The following is a 10,030-nucleotide window of genomic DNA, read 5'->3' as shown; positions in this document are numbered from 1 at the left end:
CAACTTCATTGCTGCCTACCTGAAAAATCAATAATGGATAATAATCTGAGGGCCGTACCAGGGTAGGAAACTTTCTCTTCACATCTTTAACCCAGGCCCCAGGGAGGCAGCAGACTTCTCTAAGAAGTGGGTCTGGTCTGCATATTGGGCCTTCTATTCCCTTCAGAAGGGAGTCTTCTATGACAACGACCCGTCTTTTTTTCTTTACGGAAGCAGTTTTGATGCAGGGCACAGGCTGACTTAACCTTGGCAACACCTCCAACCTAGATGGACCATTGTCCCTGTTACTGTTCAGTTCCACTTGCCAAGCCTCGTACCTATTATGCAAGGGCACCTGGAAAGGTGGGGTAGTACAGAGGAGACGCGTCTGCTGCGCCAGGCAAGAACTTGTTGCCATTGCCCCCTATCCTTTAAGTCTGTGTTCAGAAGGTAGGGTGCGATTCCAGTAGTCTCTTTCTCTCTCTCTCTCCCTCCCTGATACTGCTCAACCTACTCCCCTCCTCCCGGAGCTCTGTCACTAAGCGGAGGAGTTCCTCTCCCTGGGCGCACCTCCTACAGGTGTGCTCACTGCTGCCCTCCGGTACTGGCGTAAGAGCAGGGCACAGCCTGCAGCCTGACACCTGGGTGGCAGCGTGTTCCCACCGCAGCTCTGCCTGGGAAGCTGCGTCAGTTGTGGTGAGTGCAGAGCTTAGAGAGGCCATGGCTTTCTGCCGGGTGGATACCATCGCTCCCTGGTCGAGCTGGCAGAGCTTCAGCACCCTTCCTGCGCACCCTTCCACGCAAACTGGCACGCCACGCCCTTGCTGACACACCATGCCCTCTTTGCCCACCCTGGTCACGGCGCTCGTGGTTGCTGGTGCTCCCTAAGGGCTTTTTATATGTGGGTGGGGGCTTGGCTGCTGTTGCTCCTGGCCCTGCCCCGGTCTCATCAGCTGCTGTTGCATGAGCTGCGGGCTCCTGGAGGCTCTCTTGGTTCCCCCTGAGGTTCCCCTGGGTCGGGAAACCTCCCTGTGCACCATGCTAGAGAACTCCGCTGCGGATCGTCCCGGCACCAGAGCTGCTTGTCTTGGTGACTGACTTTTCTTTAGCAGTACCACAATAATCGTAGTTAACCACTGCTTAGCTGATCATTTTGCTTCTTTTTAATTGTGAAATATCCTGAGTTGTACAACCAAATTCCATGACAGTCCCATCTGTGAGTTTTTCTTGAGAGGCAATCACTAAGACTTGCCCTGCTGTGTCTTGTTGCTCTAGGCCCTTTTTGGTAATCTTCTGGATAAAATTCCTTGATGCTCAACTGCATGAAGCACCTTCTTCTGCTCCTAATATCTCACCTAGGAAACCAAATAAGTAATCCTCAGTGTAAATCCTTAGGAAAGCATTTCTCTGTAAATGGGCTGAGTGAGCAAGGCTTGAATAATTGAAGCGGGATTTTACAATCCAGCTTATCTGCACTGATGTTACCATACATGATCCACATAACTTTGAAATATTTGCCTCTAAATTGATCTACTGTTGTTCATTCTGCCTCTGTTATGTCACAGCTTGCTTTTTGTCTCTCACAGTGCTCTTGTGGTAAAAGGAAATAAATATGCTCATGCCTTAATGAAGCGATCAAGCTTTTTGTTATGCCATCATTAGTCTTTCCAGACAAGTGAGGCAAATTGGGCTAGCCAAATAACTGTTTATCACTACTTCTGGTATGCTGAGATGGCTCTAGGTAAAACAAACATTTCTGTTTTGCTTCAGGTGCTCTTGACATGTGCTGCCTATCTTAATCTGCGACTCTGGAAAGAGTCCAAATCACATGGAGCTTGGCTCTGGAGAAAGGGTTATTAAGAGGGTAATTTGTTAACTTTTCTGCTTTTTTTTCACTCCTGTTATTCTGTTTTGATAGTGGGTAGATACACCAAAATGGCACTGTGTGGTACCTGACCAGGAAAGTCAAACAGCTAAGACTTTTGCTAATGAAGCAATTTCAGTTAGATATACGTAGATGTAGTTACTTTAAGATACGTCCACATACTACTTACATTCTCACATTTTGTGACTCTTGAAACTTAGTACAAGTAAAACTAACAATTTTCATCTGAGGAAATGAGCTCTATCTGACACAGAATTGACATGAAAATGAAATTTTGAATGAGGATTGTCCTTTTGAACTAAAACAAAGGGATAAAAAGAAATGCCAACAATTTTAATAGCAAAGCATATGAATTAATTTCCTGGTGATTCTCCTGAGAATCTAGGTATAATTCAATTAATCTCTCATAAATTTGGGTAATGATTCCCAAACTCTTATTTCCAACTGTATTTTTAAACCTTGGTGGTTTCACCCAGCAGTGGCTAAAACCACCTCTCGTGAGCAGACATCTATGTTTTTGTGGTGATTTACCAGCTGTGTTTGGAGGCATTTTTTGCCTTTGCTCCCGTCTGTCAGAACCGAGCACAGTGCAGCTGATGTATTTGGGACGCCGGCTCCACTGTAAAATTACGAGTAGTTTTTCTGGTGTAGCTAAGGCCGTGTTCCCACAGAGATACAGGCCTGGGCTTAATCTGACTCATCTCAAATGGCCATGCTGTCCTAAATGGGGGCTGTCCGTGCACATGGGTAATAATAAATACCTGCAAGAGACTGGCTTGAAGTTTTACCTGAACCACTAACAATATTCTAGAGGCAACAGATTCCTTAATCATCAATTCCCTGAGGCATTATGTTTTCATTTATTTATTTATTTTTAAATTAAAATTGCTCTTCCTCTTAGAAATGTCATTGCCATGAAAAAAACAAATGCTACAAGCTGACTTGATCATAAATTATGGGCGGCACAACTTCTGATGAAACCTATAAGTTGAAAGGACTACAACACTTCAAAATTCCTTTCTCAGACACTGTCTTTATTTTAATTTCTTTTTTTCTTCCTACATTATTACTGTCCCTACAGGAAAGATGGATGACAGAGAATGATGTTCCCATTTATTTAAATTGTTACCCATAAACCCTCTAGAGATTTCTAATTAATATGAAAGTGTACTAGATTGGGCTCATTGCGAGAGCTTGCTCACGGTGCTCTGTTTTTTTGCCAATGCAGTCAAGAAGTCCATAAATCTTCATAGCTCTGGGATTCCCAATATGTCCCATTATGATGAAAGAGTGGCATCTGATGCTGGGAGTGTAAATACTGCATAGATGTTCAATAAAGTGTTTCATTCTTCACTGGTGAATTACAGCTTTATGACACATAAATAAAGCAAAGCAAGGAGAACTAAAATATGTGGAATAGGTGCATATCACCCATGTTATCTGGAATGAAATTGTTTCTACTGTGGTGACAAATTTCTCATCTTCAATTTGCATTCACGTCTTGTGTTATGCCACTCCAAAGGCAGCTGGCTGATATTGTGTTTCATTCTTCACTGGTGAATTACAGCTTTATGACACATAAATAAAGCAAAGCAAGGAGAACTAAAATATGTGGAATAGGTGCATATCACCCATGTTATCTGGAATGAAATTGTTTCTACTGTGGTGACAAATTTCTCATCTTCAATTTGCCTTCACGTCTTGTGTTATGCCACTCCAAAGGCAGCTGGTTGATATTCTTATACGTGGACTCAAACAGTTAAATGATAGATTCTGCTGTCCTCCAACTTTTCATGGGAGAAATAAGTGAGGCTAGATCAGAAACCAAGGGTTATAGTGCATTGTTTATCAGCCTGGTAAAGTTTGAGAAGCAACAGTATTTTTTAAGAACCAACTTTATATAGTTGAAATGAAGCTTTTGGACACACAAACTTTGTTGGTTGATCAGGATAAGAATCTTTCGATCCACCTATGTGTTTTTGTTTGTGGAGTTACTCGTTAAATTAATTTTGCCCACTTTGTATTCTGGAGGATGGTGCTCTTCCTCCTTACTGGTTTGCAACAAAAATACCCTTTTGAATGTAAAGATAATGAGTATGAGACTTTACCTCAGGAAGGAACCTGGCTGTCTGATAAGAAGCTGGAGATTATGTATAGTTCAGTATTCAATTCTCTATTTAAAATAAAACAAAAAAACCACAAAACCCCACCTGTCTGCATTAGATACAAGAAAGCTGAGGGACGTAGCACCCCTATCCAATCGTGTCGGCTTAGTCTTTGCTGCAGTTTAATTCTGAAATTGCTTTCACAGGGACATGTAAGTTAGCTGATCAGTCATGGTGATTCCTCTAGCTACTTCTGAAGGTATCATGAAATCTCAAGTATGCTTGGCTGTCTGGGAAGGCAGCTGGATGCCTGGGGCTGTCCATGATCTGAGAAAGCATCTGTAGGAAGTAGTGTCTGCAAGAAGCAAGTGATCTCAACTTTTCTTCTTGGGGAAAATGACTATTTCAGTGGTGGTGGTTGCAGCAACAAGGGCATTTCAAACCCCAACACCAGTGCTGCTCTGCAGCTTAGCGAGTGAAGCCCAAGCAGAAGGGCTGATGATGATGTGGGAGATGGAGCCAGCAGGAGAGGTAGACATATAGCAAATGCATGGGGCTGTCACCAGGCAGCAATGATGAACGCTTTCTTCCTCGTTCCATCTTGGTTCTTAGGCTGTGTGTAGTACTGCAGCTGCAAAGGACTTTGGTTTCTTTCTTCCTTTCTTGTGCACAGCCTTCCTTTGAACCATATGGAAAGAAACCATGCTAGAAGTTACAGAATCAGGTCTGGGAATGTGGATCTTAAAAAACAAAACCCCAAAACCAAACCAAACAAAAAAACCCCCCACCAAACAAAAACCAAAATGAAATCCCAGTGAAAAACATGCAAGCAAATATTACCCCTTCCCTCCAACAGTATAAATATACTGACAAGACCTGCCTTGTTTAACTTCAGCCCATGATGTGTTTTGCTGTTGTAGTCATACCTGAATTTTCCTATTTCAATCATTAGCAAACACTTAGCAAAAGATGTGATGACAGAAGTGAAAAGGATTTCATAGACCATCAAATCCAAGCTGCTGTGCTACGCATATTGTCACATCACCCTATTTATAAATGTGCCAGCTCCATCAAAATTGGTTAGGATGTTTGCTCCTCTTACCTATATGAGCAGCACATTCTAGAAATGCACTTAGCTTATGGAGGGTCTGGTCTATGCTTGTTATAACCTGGTTATATCCATTGACTCTTCAGTCTGCACTGCACTGCAAAAGCTTTTTTTCTCCCTCCAGTGTTCGTACCATGGTTTATTTATATAGAGTGGTCCAAAGATGACTTCTCTCTGCCATTTTTCTCCCCCTCCTCATTTTTCTCCCCCTCCTCCCCCCCCCCCCCCCCCCCCCCCCCCCCCCCCCCCCCCCCCCCCCCCCCCCCCCCCCCCCCCCCCCCCCCCCCCCCCCCCCCCCCCCCCCCCCCCCCCCCCCCCCCCCCCCCCCCCCCCCCCCCCCCCCCCCCCCCCCCCCCCCCCCCCCCCCCCCCCCCCCCCCCCCCCCCCCCCCCCCCCCCCCCCCCCCCCCCCCCCCCCCCCCCCCCCCCCCGATTTTTGTGCCTTTCATGTAAGATAACCTTCATTCCTCTGATCATCTTAGCCCTTCTTTGACCTGGAGTAATATTAATTCATCATGAAAACAGGTAACTGGAATTTGTAAGTTTAATTCTAGATAAGATTTTACAGAGGTAATACACAGTGCTCTGACTTCTTACACCGTGTGTGATGTGTCATGGGATTGCATTTGTCTTTTTTATGCCTGTACTTATGGTTCATGGTTATTGCAGTCTGTGTGACCAGGCATTTCCAGCTAGTGAACTCTGAGTCTTTAGTAGAAATTCTTGTTATATGCCAAGACTTCGTCTGTATGATGAGACCTAAGGTTGTCTTTCCTCTCCCAGCTGAAAGGAAAGCAAGCCCTAATGGACATATGGGAAGAGATGCAGTGCACTTTGCCCGTGTTCCTGACCATCAAGGATCAGGACTGTAGGTTCCAGACTCTGGAATGCCCATACTTATTTCATGAATTATTTTATCAATTTTATTGCATTTATCTCACGTTGCTTTTGATATCGTCCTATTGTCATCAATGCAACTCATTATATTCACAACAGTAAGTGGTTTGATGCAAGCATTTTAGACAGATGCTCGAATCTTTATGGGTGAGAAGCATGGCTGAAATCTTGGGTGGGACAGATCTTTATGTAATTGCTGGCTAGATATCGAAGAATTTAAAATCTGCTTTGGTGTGTTGTCTTTTTTTTTCTTTGTGTTTCTGGGCTCAGGTGGAGGTAGAGTATATAGTAATGTTCAGGTGGTCTTTTGGTATTTTTGAGGGGGTCTCTTTATATCTGAAATGAAGATTTAGAATGAAGATAACTTTATTTGAACAAGCTGACTTCTTCCTAGGAGACTATATTTATTCTTAGCATTTCATAGATAACTGCGGAAAGAGCTGCTCCAAATACCCAGTGTGTTAGTGATCTTGGTTAACAGGAGATACCATAACTCTAACAACTGTCTCTGTGCTAAATTTACAGGTTAACTCAAGAGACACTGCATCTGGCTTACATGCAAGATTGGGGTCAAGGCATGTGTGCTCTATTCTCATCCCTGCCACAGATTTGCTGGATAAGCGTGGGTCAGACTCTGCCCTTTAGTTTCTTTGTCTATAAAACTTAAACATACATCATCAATTTAACAGTCCATGACACCTTATCATTTGAGTTCAGCCATGGCCTCTGCCTCAGGGGTTTCGAAGCAAGTGGCATGTTAAAGTGTATTTGGCAACATTGCAAAAATGTGGTAATGATTATATTAAGTCAGTGAAAGAAAAAAAGAAAAGAAATTAAATATATTCTGTATGTTTCTTCAAGTTCAGCAGCTGAGAGTCATTGAATGTGGGGTTTTTAAGGTTTTTTGCAGTAAGTCATATCTTGTGGCAGATATGCTGGCAGTGCCTGGACTGAAAGACCATAACCGGTCATCTGGGTTTTAGGAAGCAGAACGGTTAGAAGCATGTCCATATTTCACTTCTGTTGAGTGTCTCGTTCCTTTCCTCTTTAGAGAGTTTTGTCAGCTTCCCTCTAGGACCAAGAGCTCTAATGTGCCGCCTTCTCCTCATTGCTCACTGCCAGGAGGGTAACGAGGCCTGACTTAGAAATGCTATGTGAGTGGCAAGAAGCTGAGCAGTCTGATTCAGTATATTGCCTCATACAGCACTGTAAATCTGGCAAACATAATTATACTCAGAGGGATAATGACAACTCCATATGGAATGGAAAATTGCACGTAGATTTTGCTTCTGGTCTTCCTGTAGTTAGTAGGCAGGCAGCAGTCTCCAAAGCTAACAGCCATACTGCTTCTTGTCCAGCTGGCATGGAAGATTCAACTTCACATGAGCCAGCTGGCTATCTCCTTGCCTCCTTTCACCTAAGAGACCAAAATATGTCATCCTTGAGATATGTCCAGACTCTTGGAACTTATACCTCTTTCTGAGAAAGAAGCAACATTATTAGTACTCTGTATATGTTTTGCTTTAGAGATATAGAAATATAAAATATATAAAATATACATACATATGTATGTATATGCTTTAGCTATCTATCATTATGCACAGATGTTAAAACTAAAATGTATACCAAAGAAACGTCAAGCCTACAAATAGAAATCCAGAAAAAGAACCAGGAAATGAAAAACCAAGGTACTCTGTTTTCTTTTTGACATGACTGTCTTACTTCCCCTATCCTGCATATGCGGTAGCTTTAATTATCAGTTGGATTGTTTAAATGTGCAGCTAAATTTATTCCATATATGTACTCAGAGGCATTGCTATTAGGAGGATCAGAGTATTTTCATTTCCTGTATTTGGGGATTTAATTTATTACTCTTCAATATGGCACTAGTGGTTTTTTTCCTTATTTTCCTCTTCTAATAAATTCAAATAGTATGGAGAAAGATAAAAATGGCTTTTTTAATAACATTGTTTTATAAGTAGTCCTGCTAGGCTCTGAAAGTCACGTCTGGAACAATGAATTGAATGGGACATTATAACATTTACTGATGCTGCTGTTCGGCTGAATCTTGATTTTTGCAGAGGCAGCAATGTATCAGTCTGAGCCATGAATCTTTCCTAGGAGAATGTAGAATTTGGAGAAAATTGAAAGTGATAAAGGCACAGAGAATTCCACCTATTTGGGTGTGGTGCTAGAGCAATATTGGCGATAATCACATTAAGTTACATATGCTTCTCTTAATGTCAGTTGTTCCAGCCAAGAACTCAACCTACCGAGCTCCTTTTAATAGCATGGGAAATGAATGGGATTATTTTGCATCTCCTCTTTTGGCTGCTCAAACCTTAGAAAATGCTCAAACGAAGCAATTTTAAAATTATCCAAGCTTGCAAAAATGAAATTAAAAGCATGACATAAAAGCACTTTAAAAAGTGCTAACTTATCTTGTATCTCATGAACAGCAGATGTGGTACAAACCTCTAGCAATAATCTGAGATGCCTACAATGCAGAGATTTATTAAAAGCAACAAAGAAAACCCCTTACCTCACATAAGTAACTGATGTTGTTTGTCTGCTGAATGCCTACTACTGGTGGCATCAAGTGCCTTAGTTTATATTGACTAAAACAAGAAGGTCTTTATTCAAATAAGCCTTTAAATAAGGCTAAATATTTGCTTAAAAAAAAAAAAGTTAGAAAGTGCAACTTTCTTCCAGGGTAATGAATAGGGATTGTGGCAATGAAATCGTTAGAATCCACTTATTAACTGAACATTAACAGTAAATGAAGGTAGGATTTAGAGTCATTAAAACAGAGGGGCTACCAATTTTAGGTTATTACAGTCTAAACTAATGTACTGCCATCCTTCTTGCTTCATCAGTTTCCTTGGAGTAATGTGTACTGTGTCACCTAATGACTATAACTAGGCAACTAGTCTTGGCCGTTGATCAAAGCAGGGGACTCACGAGAAGGATCTCAAAGGATATCAGGTGCTGCTTGTGCCGAGGTTGCTGATCATGCATTGCTCAGTGCTCTCATCTGTTCTGAACATTTGTCATCTGCTCTGTCATTTGGGATCTGTGATCTCCATCTTGTAGGTGAAGAAAATAGTCCCTTGATGCTTATTGCAACTGGCATTATGAATAATATATGTTTAGGATGCTGAAGATCAAGAAAAATAGATCACCTGTGATATCAAGAAAAGATCTCAAAGGGCATCATATAAGACTGTTTTATAAGCTGACTTTGGAAATTCTTGTCTACATTGTCAAACTTAAGAGAAGTTGAAATAAGTGAATAAGTATGAAATAAAAATAGGGTGTTTGCTCCTAACAAAATGGCCTACGTAAGGTCTTTGCATCTTTTGCAAGTTTTAACTCTTTCCACTGGAGGCAGTTCTTAAAGTTGTCTAGGACCCAGATTATTTGCAGTGTTTTTTCAGCCACAGCATTGTTCAAAGGGGTCTATAGATATATATCCAGGAAGGTATCTGACCATACTGAGCACAGGAGATCTCTGATGCTAAGTAAGACGTCTCATGTTTGGATTTCATCCATAAAAAGGGATGTAGTGCAATTCCGAAGTCCTAAGACTTCCAAACCATGGATTACATTGTGCACATTCTTTTTAAATCTTTTAAGTGAAATCTGTTGTTGGAAATGACTTCCCTGAGGATTACTGGCAAATGCTTTGTATTTATGGGGGTACTGCACAATTTAGATGGCACAGACATGATGACTCTTCCATTCTAACTTATCTTTGTACATGGTTTACAACATCCCTCCAAATTACTTCTTGGTGTGCAACTTTTCATGCTTGTTCTTCTCTCAGAAGTGATTTTTTTTCAAAAGATTTCAAATAAAATAATTTTAGCCCTGAGTGAGCTGGGTGTGAAAAAGATTGTTTTGACACACTTTTATGCTCTGGTTGGTCCAGAAGCATTTAAATCTGAAAACTGCAATTGTGATGGGTACATCTCAGCCTCTCAGATAAGGTGTTATAAGCACAAAAAACCACATTGTCGTGGTTTAATCTCAGTCGGCAACTAAGCACCATGATGCC

The sequence above is a fragment of the Aptenodytes forsteri genome, unplaced genomic scaffold (genome assembly GCF_000699145.1).
Source record: "Aptenodytes forsteri isolate BGI_AS27 unplaced genomic scaffold, ASM69914v1 Scaffold9, whole genome shotgun sequence".
Lineage (NCBI taxonomy): Eukaryota > Metazoa > Chordata > Aves > Sphenisciformes > Spheniscidae > Aptenodytes > Aptenodytes forsteri.
Note: the sequence above shows the minus strand (reverse complement) of the source record.